This window comes from Triturus cristatus, chromosome 7 (assembly GCF_964204655.1).
Source record: "Triturus cristatus chromosome 7, aTriCri1.1, whole genome shotgun sequence".
In the NCBI taxonomy this organism is placed as follows: Eukaryota; Metazoa; Chordata; class Amphibia; order Caudata; family Salamandridae; genus Triturus; species Triturus cristatus.
The window spans coordinates 1,738,186,266-1,738,200,007 of NC_140590.1; positions in this window are offsets into that span (position 1 = coordinate 1,738,186,266).

Here is a 13,742-nt window from a genome sequence, read left to right on the forward strand (position 1 = left end):
GGCCCCGGGCTGCGGAAGCCCCTCTTCTGCAAGCCAGCCGAGGGTCTGGACGTTCTTCGGGGCCTGGGGAGTCTCTCCCGGGCCTGACAAGGGTTTAGAAGCTGGGACCAGGCCCGGGGCTCGTGCTCCATCCCAGGGTTCTAGGGTGCGGAAACCCCCTGTCCTGCAAGCCAGCCGGGTGCTGGGGACGGGGGTCCACCGGAGAGGCTCTCCCCAGTCTGGCTAGGGTTTGGAAGCTGGGCCCGAGTCTGGGGCGTGAGCTCCGTTGGGCGGGCCCCGGCTGTGGGAGCCCCCTGTCCTACAAGTCAGCCAAGGGTCCAGGCATTTATCGGGCCTGGGGAGGCTCTCCCCGACCTGGCAAGGGTTTGGAAGCTGGGACCAGGCCCGGGGCTCGTGCTTCATCCCAGGGTCCCAGGGTGTGGGAGCCCCCCATCCTGCAAGCCAGCCGAGGGTCCGAGCGCTGGGGACAGGGGTCCACTGGGGCCCGGGGAGGCTCTCCCCGGCCTGGCTAAGGTTTGGAAGCTTGGACCGGGCCTGGGGCTCGTGCTCCATCCCAGGGGCCCAGATTGCGGGAGCCCCCATCCTGCACGCCAGCCGAGGGTCTGGGCGCTGGGGACGGGTGTCCACTGGGGCCCAGGGAGGCTCTCCCCGGCCAGGCTAGGGTTCAGAAGCTGGGACCAGGCCCGGGGCTCGTGCTCCATCCCAGGGTGCGGGAGCCCCCATCCTGCAAGCCAGTCAAGGGTCTGGGCACTGGGGACGGGGGTCCACCGGGGCCCGGGGAGGCTCTCCCCAGCCTGGCTAGGGTTCAGAAGCTGGGACCGGGCCCGAGGCTCGTGCTCAGTCCCAGGGTCCCAGGGAGCGGGAGCCCCCCATCCTTCAAGCCAGCTGAGGGTCCGGGTGCTGGGGAAGTAGGTCCACTGGGGCCCGGGGAGGCTCTCCCCGGCCTGGCTAGGGTTCAGAAGCTGGGACCGGGCCTGGGGCTCATGGTCCGTCTGGTGGAACCTAGGGTGCCGGAACCCTCGTCCTGCAAGCCAGCCGAGGGTCCAGGCACTGGGGACGGTGGTCCTCCGGGGCCTGGGGAGGCTTTCCCTTGCCTGGCTGCTTTCAGAAGCAGGTACCGGGCCGGGGAGCGGGGGTGGCTGGCTCAATCCGCTCCGCTCCGGAGCGGAGTTTTCTGCCCACCCCTAATTGATACATAGACTCTTGTCAGCTCTAAGACTTCCCGATAAGTTAGCAATAATAAAATGTAGTGCCCACAAAGCAATAACAGATGATATTGGGAGAGAAAATGCGTTTGCAGATCAAACAGCTAAAGAGACTGCTAGATCAAAGATGAAAAAGATGTTTGTGGTAGGTCCTGCTAGGTGGGTCCCAGACAGTGGAATGTTCGATGACACAGTAGAAAATGTCAAGGCGATACAAAGCGAGGCGCCCCTAGATGAATTGGCAATATGGCAGGAGAGTACATGGCATCTGGATGAGGATGGGTGTTGGACTGACAAGTCGAGAAACAGCGATGGATGTTACCTAATGCCTATGTACTACCTGTGGTTACCATGGCCCATGGCCCAGCCCACATTAGCGCCAAGGGAATTTGTAAGGTGTTGGACCCAGTGTGGCAGAACAATATTTTCAAGGGAGCCACTCATTTAGTGAAACACTGTATGATTTGTATGACACATAATCCTGGGAAAGTTACTTCTGCACCCTCTGGAAACTTTGCACCGCCTTCCTTCCCTTTCGAGGATTTCCAGATGGATTTCATCGAAATGGAACGAGTCAACAATTTGAAGTATGTGCTTGTAGTGATTTGTGCATTCAGTAAATGGATTGAAGCTTACCCCGCTAAAGAAAATACGGCTATGGCGACAGCGAAGGCACTCATAATGGCTCAACAAAATTCTGCAATAAGCTCTCGTCATTCCTTTTGGTCAACAGGACCGCGTTCAACCATGGAATGGCTGGAATGGAAAGATTAATTTGTAAACTACATTAAAGCTGTAGATGAGGCAGGTAAAATGAAGGCAGATCAAAAGAAGAGAATTATTTTACATTCCTTTGGGCATGTTGGGCTAAAAACTTAGAATTGTATGCCCTAGATAGTGGCGAATGCAGAAGTTTATGATTTTGAGCCCGCTTTGAAGGATTTAGATAAGTACTTTGCACCTAAAGTTTGCATGAGTGTTGTTCGCTACAAATTTTTACAGAACTAAGGGGAACTAGTAGATGACTATATCGATGAATTGAAGACACTTGCTATTGACTGCAGGTTTGGGAATTTACATGATGAGTTTCTAAGAGATCAATTAGTCATGCACTGTAGTAACTCTGCAATCCAAGAGCGTTTATGGATCAATGGTGACGCACCTTTAGAGGATATACTTTCCATTGTAAGGAAGGCTGAAATATCTGGAAGATGTGCAACACAACTTAAGGATTCTGACAAGGATACATACAGGAGCGGTTCTTAAAGTCCAAAATATGAACCAAGGACAACAGCAACAGAACATGGGCAAGACCCTTAACCAAACTCAGAGGAACGTTTGGAGAGAAAAAGAACCGGAGGATAGGCGATGTTATCGTTGTGGAAGCACAGAACACTTGCCGTTCAGCAGGAACTGCCCTGCTGCAAAAAAAAGATGTGGCATTTGTGGTTTAATAGGCCATTTCAGTAAAATGTGTAGGAGAAGAAAAGGCAATATAAAATATGTACATGAGGATGAAACTCCTACTGATCTTGAAGTAGAGAAGGAGAATAATGATTGAGAGTGTGTTAAAAATTTACAAGGTAACTTTCTGGCACATGCATCAAAGCTTTTTGCGATCACAAATGGTGCGATTCGCAAAAATCGTCCGTTTGCGATCGCAAAAATAGCCTTTGCGATGCATGACACAACTTGCAACTCTTAATTTAAGAAATCGCAATTTTTTTGCGATTTCTTAAATTGCGATTGCATATAAGGAATCGCAAATTGCGATTCCTTAAATGGAATGCAAGATGCCCTTAAAAAAGAGCGATTTCGCTATTTGGGTCTGCTATTTACCTTGGATTCATACCACATGGTAAATAGCGAAAACTTTGAAAAATGCACTAAAGTGCATTTTTCAAAGTTGTAGGTTACACACACACATGTCCTTGGGACATGTGTGTGCGCAACATATGTGCATGGATCAATTTCAGGGGTGCAACAGGGTGTGCTTCTGACACCCTTGCACCCTTGAAATTTCATGCCTATTGGTATTCGCAAATTGCACTGGCAATTTCCCATTCCCTGTTGGCCCATAGGAATGAATGGAAAGCCATTCCTTATTTGCGAGTCGTAATTTGCGAGTCGCAAATAAGGAATGTGTAGGAATCGCTATTATTATAGCGATTCCTACATGCATAGGATTTTGCCAGTCCTTAATTGCGAATCCTTAATATTCGCAATCAAGGACTCGCAAAATACTAGATTGATGCATGTGCCTGTTAGTGATTAACATTATAGACAGTTCAGGGAAGGATAAACCTGTGTTTGATATATCCATTGGAGGTGTACTTGTCAAGATGTTCGCTGACTCAGGCTCACCTTATACTATAATTAATGAAGAGATTTGGAAGGAGAGGTTTGTTAAAAAAATAGGCCAACAATTAATTCCTACTGATGTCAATCCGCTGAGTTTCACATGTGAAAGAATTAATATGCTGGGGTTCAGATGGTTGACATTTTTGTTCTAAGGTAGGTCAGCTAGAGGGAAACTTTACGTGGCTGAATTTGGTTCTTCTGTCTTAGGTTGGATGGACCAAAAGAATTTGCACATTATCCTAGACCTGAATAGTGAAGAGAAGGTACTCATCATGGATGATTCTGGTAAGTTACAAGATGAAATGAGTAGGATGTTTCATAAAGTTTTTAATAAGGAATCGGGAGCACTTAAAGGTTTTGAGCACACCATTGTGCTTAAAAAAAATGCTGTGTCTAAGATACATAAGGTGAGGCCAATGCCTATATTTATAAGGGATGAAGTTGCAAAAGAGCTAGATGGTTTACTTGAGAGGAATGTGTTTGAAGAGGTGGAAAGTTCAGGGTGGATTTCTCCGGTGGTGGTAGCGAGCAAGGGGAATGGTAAGATACGTTTATGCATTGATTTGCGCCACCTTAATAATAACATTGACATCGATAGGTTTCCGCTGCCTAAGATCAATGAGATGGCGTTATCGCTCAAGGGTACTAGTTGGTTTTCCACCATTGATCCATCAGCGGCATACCATCAAGCGGTTTTATCGCCTTAATCAAGGAAGCTCACCGCTTTTATAACACCTAAAGGTTGTTATCAATTCAAATACATGCCTTTTGGCCTTGCTTCGGCAGTTGCTTTATTTAAGCGTTTGATGCACAAGTTATTTGGGAAAATGAATGGAGTCAAATTTTTCCAGGACGACATTTTAGTATCTGCTAAGTGCAAAGAGGAACATGATTGCAAACTTAAAGAGGTTTTCAGTGTGTTACAAAGTGTTGAGTTATCTGTTGAAATCAGTAAATGCAAGTTTGCACAGAGGAGCGTAACCTATTTAAGACATGTTATTTGTAAAGACGGTATTAAACCTAAACCATCTTTAGTCAATGCCATTGATGATTTGCCTGCTCCTACTAGCAAGGGGGAGGTGAGATCATTTTAGGCATGGCTGAGTATTGTGCAAAATTCATCCAAAACGTTGCCAGTAAAGTATTCAACATTCGTTCCTTATTGAAAAAAAAACACAAAATTCGAATGGACCAGTGAGTCTGATGCAGAGTTAAGTCGAGTGAAAAATGACATGCAAAATGTTATTGCCTTAAGTAGTTTTGATCCCAATTTGGAATGCATTTTGACAACCGACGCAAGTGACAAAGGTTTAGGAGCTGTATTGTCGCACAAGTGTGTGAATGATCGTGAAAAAATAATTTTGTTTGCTTCCAGATCACTATCCCCATATCCGATCATTGAAAGAGAGGCTTTGGCTTGCGCTTGGGTTCTGGAGCATTTTCATGTATTTGTTTGGTGGAAACCAATTGTGATTTGCACAGATCATCGCCCTTTAGTAAAAATTCTCACAACGGAGGGAAGTGTTACAGCGTCAGCCAGATTAGCTAGAATTTCCATGCGAATGAAGGAACTTGTCTACAACTTGGTTTATGTACCAGGCAGGGAAAATGCAATTGCAGATTGTCTCTCAAGATTGCCTGTTCCTATGGAAGAATGTATAGACGACCATGGGGAGATTTCAACATTGCATTCCTTCAAGATGCTGGTATACCAGCCATTGAGAAAACTGAGTGGATGGAGGAGCAAGGTAAAGACAATAAGTTACAACTGGTTCAGGTGTGTTTGTGCAAAGGTCGGCCCAAGAAGAATAACATAACTGATGCCTTGAGACCTTTTTGGGAGGTTAGAACCGAACTGTCAGTGAATAAGCATTTAGTTGTGAGTGGTGACAGTCATTCCTCCGGAGAGTTCAAGAAACAAGGTGTTACATTTATGTCATGAGGGTCATTTTGGGATTGTAAGAACCAACATCATTGTTAAAGGTATATTTTGGTGGCCAGGAGTTGATAAGACTGTAGAGAGATTTGTGAGAGATTGTGAGATTTTTTCATCTGCTAATAAGTGTTTTAAAACCCCCAATGAGCGAGGGTTTAATTCCTAATTTACCATGGGAAGTTGTCGCTGTGGACATTTTTGGTCCTGTGGTAGAGTCTAAGGAATATGTTTTGATTGCCATTGATTTATTTTCTGAATGGCCAGCAGTAAAAAGTGTTGAAAGAGTAGACACTGATACTGTCTTAAAATTCCTTGATAAATTGCTCATGATGGAAGGCTTACCGGCAAGTGTTTTAAGTGACAATGGAGTGCAGTTTACATCCAAGAGTGCCAAGGAGTATTTTGATAGAGTAGGCATGAAGCATAAAACTACTGCTCTTTACAACAAGAGTGATAATGTCACTGTTGAGCGCATCAACCGTGTGTTGTAGGGGGTCATCCAAGCTGCTATGTGCAGGAAAAAGGATTGGAAGCTTGAATTGCAGAAGGCTGTTTGGGCTTATAGAATCACTACTCTATGCTACTGGTTTATCTCCTTTCATTATCATGAGAGGCAGAAAATCAAGGTGTAAATTTTCTCCTGCTTGGCTTTTTGAAGGCACGTTTCAACAATGGTCAGCAACGGAGGTCAGAGACAGATTGGTTCAGGTGCATGATAAGAGTAAATCCTATTATGACATGACTCATGGTGTGAAAGAAGTACAACTCAAGGTTGGTGATTTGTTTTGTGTGAAGAGACCTGGTAAAATTTCTAAGGGCGAAAGTCGGTTTGGACCACCACAAGAGGTTGTGGAGCTTTTGTGCAATGCAGTGCGTTTGGATGATGATAGAGAGTGGAATTTAAAAAGTATTGCTTTGTGTTCTGGGAAAAATTGAAATGTTTTACAAGAAGTATTGAGGTGTGCTGACTGCTGACGATGTAAAGGATACTGAATGGATGGAAGATTTCCTTGACACGGAAACCATGCGATCCGGAGAATCTTCTGATGTGGGTTTGGAAAGGGAAGTGGTGAAGAGTGCTGTAGAGAAGGGTGAGATGGACGTCCAGAATAGTTTTAAAGCTCAATCCAGGAACGTGGCAATAGAAGTGCCATTGGGGACTGCGGATGATTTAGATGGGGCAGTTTCTGGAATGAATGAGGTGTCTTCAGCTGCCATTGATTCTGTTGTGGTAGCTGAGGGTGTCAGTGTTAGTGTTAGTCGAAGAAGGAAGAAGGAAGAGAGTCCTTCCGGGGTGGCTTAAGGAGTTTGTTATGTGGTTATAGTTTCTTACTTTAGTTTTTTCCTTGTTGCACTTTGTTCTGGTTTTGTTTTGAAATATTTTAATTCAATTTCTTTTTGTTTATCTGAAATTGTTGTTATATTCGTGCAAAAGGGGGGGATGTGTTGTGTATTACTATGATGTATATTATGTTCCAGGAGCGAGGCATGGAATGCTTGTTGCATTTTTACACGCCATTCCAGTCCAGGGTCAGTTGCTGTTTGCTCCGTGGACTGGAAGCCGTGCTGCCTGACTCTCACCTGTTCTGTTATTCTACAATAAACTTTTTTCAAGTAACCTGATGTCAAGCATCATTACAGTTGGAGGCCAGCAGGAAGCATTGACCAATAAGAGGCAAGGTAAGAACAGTGACGTCAAAGACAAGTAATGTTCAGTAATTGCCAGTTTTTAAACCCGTTTTAAGTTGGGTTTTTTTGGTAAAGAAAGACTCCACTGACAACGCTTGTGCACTGTTTCAGGCAAAACCGAAGAAACTCTTCCGCTAAAAGAGATTTCCATCAAAACATGACATTAGTCCTTGCAGTGACCATGGGCTTTCTCAACAACTTTCATGTTATTTATGCACAAATCTAAGAAACCACACATTAAACTACAGAGCGGTCAACGATGCTGATTGTTTTTGATTTGTTCTGAAACGTCAACACTACAATACACTGACCTATGAAAGCACCTGTACCGACTCCTGATACAGTAAAGATCACAATTTTAAACCCTATGCTTGTCCACACAGCTCCTAAATGCCCTTGCCCAGATCTCATCAAGCTGTTCATTGTCCATCAAACTTCTAGAAGTCCCATACTGGCTTATTGTAACCTACTCACCATACAGTACCCCAGTGGCAGCCGACACAAACAAAAAGTGGTGAGGCGGGGTGTGTAGGAGGGGGAGCACGGTAATAATGAAAACATAAGACTTACCTGAAGTTGCCGCCTGCCTCACGCCTCGGTGTTTTACTGCTTACTGGTCACAGCAGACATTGGGACAGCATCAGAGACTCCCTGTGCAATACCCGCACTGTTCTCATGCTATTTTGAATAGCATGAGAGCAGCGCAGGGATTGGCCTGAGTGGGCTGGTTCAATGTTCAATCAGGTACAGGGAATCTGTGCTGTTTCTCCAACCAGAAGGTGGAATACAGCTGGTTAGAGAAACCAAACTGCGCAAGTCTGTTTGGCCTGTCAAACAGACATGCACACTTATAAGCGCACACAACAATTCATTCCTCCTCCCGCCCATGGTTCGGCCTGCCCCCCCCCCCACACACACATGCTGGCTCAGCCAGCAGCTGAAAAATAAAACGATAATAAAATATTGTTTTATTTTTCCACTTCTGGCTGTGAGCCAGTGGCGCGTCGCTCCTACGCCATTGCAGAGAAGCCACCACTGCAGCACCCCAGATCCAAGAAAAGTAGTGCTGGATATCTCCCTGTACAAGAGTCCTCTTAGTGCAATTAATTCTACATAGAATTCTACTATTAAATTAAATACACTTTATGGTCATTAGGAGGTGGTATAGTAAGCACCTGACCATACATTTGTTCTACATCTGCCAAATATATATAGAAAGATCAGTAACTATAGGCAGGGCCACTGGAATTATGCAACTAGGAGGACCAAATTATGCAGCAGACAACTAAATTATGTACAGGAAATGGACAATTACTAATGCCACATAATTTATGTTAGTACTTTTTCATTATTTTGACATTTTTACAGAGGTTAGCGCTGTCTGGGCAAGGCCTTCTCCTTATTAGTACAAGTTTAATGCCCGGATACAGCCATATGAAACTGGAAAGTAAGCAGTTAACATTTGTTACGGACATTCCATTGCACAGCAACACACGTAACCCCATTTTTAGCGCCTGTTGATCCATTTGAGCTACAAACATTTGTTTTAAATCTGCAAATTCTGCAGCAGATAAATTAAATGGCAAATGCATAAAATCCATAAATATACAGAAAACATCACAGCCACACAATGAAAAGATTCCAGTGGCCTTACCTACAGGCAAATAGATCTACAGGGTTCCCACACAGTTTGGGGGGTTATAGTGGACTAGAGCTTATGTCACTTTAACCATGCGTTCTTCAACCTGCATGATTAATTTTCTACATATGTATGCTATTTGGAAAAAGCACTGTATGGTTAGTGCCATATATGCTAATATTCATAGTGAAGGGGCAGAGGGGAGTTGTAAGCATTTATAGAGACTAAATAACCAATTGTGCAATAACAAAAGAGAAAGCAATCAGTAAGTGCGATTTTAAGAAAGGTGACAATTTATGATGAAGTCACGCAGTAAGATAGAAGTAAATCAGGAGAGGGAAAAACAATAACTTCGGGTCACAATGGAGTATGTATGGAAAAATAAAACCTTACTGTGTGACTGTCACTCAGCAATAGAAACTATAGGCTCATTTACAGAAGATCAATTTTGACCTCATTGATAAAACTAAACATCTGTTTATGTTACTTTGAGAGACACTGTAGAGGCCGAGCGAGGCCTCAACTAAATCCCTTGGGGTGAGAGTCCAGAACTACGGGGTTTAGAAAGAAGATATAAATTGGCTGCTGTTGTGATGTCATACAGCACAACTCTCTGTTCAATGCATAGTATTATAAAGAATAGCAATTCTCCAAATGTAGTGCCAAGAGAATCTGATTTTCATTAAACAGAGAGGCTAAGATTATGCATTAATCCTTTTTTTTTTTTAATTTCAAAATATCTTTATTGAAAAGTTTTATGAAACAAAAACATAGAAGCAGTACAGGAGTTGGGCTCAGTTCGCGGGCCCCCAAAACCCATGACTGTGTTTCACCGGATCAACAGATATTTATCCAATTAGATGATCAACATAACAAAGATGCCCTCCCGAGGCTCCAACTCCCGGAGAGGGGGAGGAAAGGAAAAGAAGGAGAGAGAAAGGAGAGAAGAGAAGAACAGAAGAGATGTCCAGCGCCTCTAGCTACACAATAAAATACCGTGATGCAACAACAAGTAACCATCTTAATAGTAATCTTGGTGCGATGACAATTTGCGACTTTTCTGTTAGAAAATAAAGTCATGGCGGCTTATGGGAAGCAAAGTAGTTATCCAGGGTAGACCAAATGTTCCTCGTGGGTGATTTCCAGGGTGACTGTTGTAGGACAATATTATCTGCTCCCCTGAGATGAATGACCCAGTTCATCCAGCACTTATACGAGACCTTGCTAGTGTCCTTCCAGTTGGTGAGTATCATTTTAACTGCAGAAATCAACAGTAGATCAAGGAGGTCACGATCCCCCTCTGAGCGCAAGTCCTCCTGTAAAAAAGCAGTTACTACGGATGACAAGGACCTAGGAAGAGGACAGTTAAATAATGCATACAGAAACAGATAAACTTTATCCCAGAAGGGTTTCACAATAGGACAGAGTAGAATAAGGTGAGCCAAATCCCCTTTGTCTTGCTTACAGTTCCAACATATATCATCGTCCCGGATCCCCACGGAAAATAGCCTGGCTGGTGTCCAAAAGGCCTTGTGTAATAACCAAAATTTCGTTTGGGAGAGGACCGGGGAAATCTTATTACGTGTGACTGATCTCCATATCTGGGGCCAGGCAGCGTCAGATAACTGAGTATTGGACAGCTCGTTCCAGTAGCTTACCACCTTAGAGTTGATATTGGATGATTTGGGACGCAGGAGTCGGTAGATTTGGGAGACATGGTGACCAAGCCTATTAATTTTTGCTACAAAGTTGGGAAGCGAAGGGGCTCTGGGAGACATTCTGGATTTCGCAATGGCAGTCTTTACTTTCAGGAAATTATAAAATTCGATATCAGCCAAGTGGAAGCGGGTTTGGAGCTCCCTGAACGTTAGAGGATATGTGCCCCCCATCAATTGGTTTGGAAAAAAGATACCTCCTCTGCACCAGGAATCAAGGAGTAAAGGTTCGCCATTATAAAGGAACTTGGAGTTAAGCCAGAGTGACTCCATATCGGATCCCCTCATACCAACCTCCAAGAACCTGTCCACTTTTAAGAGAGCCAGTTTAGTATTCCTAAAGATGGATCTGGAATGGGTGGCAGTGAGGCGGTTGGCCGTGAGAACCGACAGAGGACGTATGTTCTGTAAGAGAGCCCTTTCTACCTCTAGCCACACCGGCGTATAGTGAGCAGGAGGAGAGACCCAGAGCAAACCCTGTCTCGCCAGGAAAGCATATTGGTATAAGCGAAAGTCTGCAAGGTTCACACCGCCCATAGACTTGTCAAGCCTCAGTTTACGGATGCCGATCCTGGCTTTTTTACCACGCCATAGAAAGGACGTCAGGAGAGCATCTAGTTTATGGTGAAAGGAGTCGGTAAGTAACAGTGGTAACATACTAATGAGATAATTGACTAAAGGTGTGACCATCATCTTAATAGTCTCAATTCTTCCCCACCATGTGATGAATTTAGGGGACCAGGTTTCCAGGAGTGTTTTAATTTTCTGCAAGAGTACCTTCTCATTCTGATACAGGGTTTCCAAAACGTTATTACCAAATTCAATCCCCAGGTATTTGATGAAACTCGGTTGCCAAGCTAACCCAGAGTCCCCCAGTATGTTACTAGTACAAAAAATGTTCAGTGGTTTAACCTCCGATTTATCTCTGTTAAGTTTGTAACCAGAGTGCAGAGAGTACTCTGCAATCGTCTCCATTAGAGCAGTAATGGAGGAGTCCGGACGCTCTGTAACAATCAAGATGTCGTCCGCGTACGCAGCCAGTTTAACCCGGATGCCATTGATATCCACACCCGCAATATCCCTATTTAGTTTGATAGCCTGAAGGAGGGGTTCTAACGCTAGGAGGAAAAGTGATGGGGACAGAGGGCATCCCTGTCTGGTACCCTGATATAGGGGAAAGGGTTCCGAGAGAGCCCCATTGACAGCTATACGCCCAGTCGGCTTCAGGTAGAGAGACATAGCCATTCTAATAAAGTCGTTACCCAGCTTAAAAGAATGCAGACAGCGCTCCAAGAATGGCCAGGAAACTCTGTCGAAGGCCTTCTCGGCGTCTAATGTGATAGCAATCGAGGGCTCAGTTTTGGTTGCAGCATTTTCCAGTACGTGGCATAACAGTCGTGTGTTGTCATTAGATAAACGGTTACGGAGGAACCCCACCTGGGAGTTACTTATCAATTTGTGGAGGACCGAATTGAGTCTGACTGCGAGAATTTTGGCATAGATTTTGCAGTCAACATTTATAAGCGAGATTGGCCTATAGTTTTTTGGAAGAACAGGGTCCTTCCCCTCCTTGGGGATAACTACAATGTTTGCTTCAGTCATGGAATCGGGTGTTTGTCCAGAGTCGGCCATATGATTAAAAACCTGCAACATCACAGGACCTAGCTGGGTTAAGAACGACTTATAAAAGGATGCCGTAAAGCCATCCGGCCCTGGGGCTTTATTTTCCTTCAAAGACCTGACCGTCTTATCCAGTTCCGAACTACTGATTTTCATTGCTAGCATGGCAGAGTCATCGTCTGAAAGGCATGGCAGATTAAGATCACGGAGAAAGGCAGAGCACTTCTCAGTGTCGAAAATCTGGTTATTTGAGTATAGGTCCTGATAGAATTGTTTGAAAGTGTCAAGAATGGCCTTGTGAGATGTGTGGGTCCGGTTATTAGCGTCCTTGATGGAAGAGATTACGTGTTGATTTTGTCTATGCTTGAGGTATGAAGCCAAGAGTTTCCCCGCCCTGTTGGCCTCGCAGAGATTCAGTGCTTTAAATTTATTAATCCACACCCCCGCCCGTTCACTCAGTATCTTATTGTACTCATACTTCTTCTGTGTCAAGGTCAAGAGTAGATTGGAGTCATTCAAGGAGGCAATATGTGCGGACTCCAAGTCTCTAATTTCCCTTTCCAATTGAAGGAGTCCCTGGTTCAATCGTTTATTTATTTTAGTTTTTATCGCTATGATTGTACCCCGTATAGTTGCCTTAAGAGCATCCCAGTGTGTGTTTATATTAGTGTCAGATACCTTATTGTGTTCCAGATATTCTGAGATGGCCTCCGTAATCCTTTTTTTATCTTCAGGGTCCGATAGGACATCATTGTTAAACCGCCACCGTTTGGGGGATTGTTCTCTGTGGCTACCTGTCAGGGTCAGAGAGATGCATGAGTGGTCGGAAATCAATCGTGGAGCAATATTAGAGGACTCAATAAGGCTGGTGTATGCACCGGAGATAAGGATATAGTCGATCCTAGAATAAGAGTTGTGGGGGGGCGAATAGAAAGTATAATCCCTTGAATCTGGGTGTTGGAGTCTCCAGGGATCTTTAAGGTTAAATTTTGAACAAATAGAGGTGAGCTCAGCATGCGCGCTTGTGGGGTGATATTGGCAAGTGGACCGTCTGTCAATTATCGGGTCCAGGGGAAGGTTGAAATCGCCTGCCATTATTATCAGATCTTCTCGAGGGAGACCATCTAGCGTGTTGGAGACACCTGACCAAAAGGTGGGATCATCTGTGTTGGGCCCGTAAATATTGATCACGTGGAATAAGTCTTCGCCCCTTCTCAAGTGAGTAAGCAGGAAACGGCCCTCATCATCGTGTTGGGAGGATTCTAGCGTGATGTTAGCAGATCTCGAGATTAAGGTTAAAACCCCTCGCTTTTTCTTAATTGCCGATGAGCATGCCATTTGCGAAATCCAGCTGCCCTTTACCAGATTATTGTCTACCTCGGAGAGCTTAGTCTCCTGTAGGAGAACTATATCACTTTTGGTTTTGGCTAAGTACTCCAGAACCTTACGTCTCTTCACCGGGTGGTTAAGGCCCTTGACATTCAGGGAAGCTATCTTCAGATCATTCAGAAGGATCCCCTGCCTGTTATTGGTCATGAGTAATGTGTCTACATGGTGAATTCAACAAATATGGATCG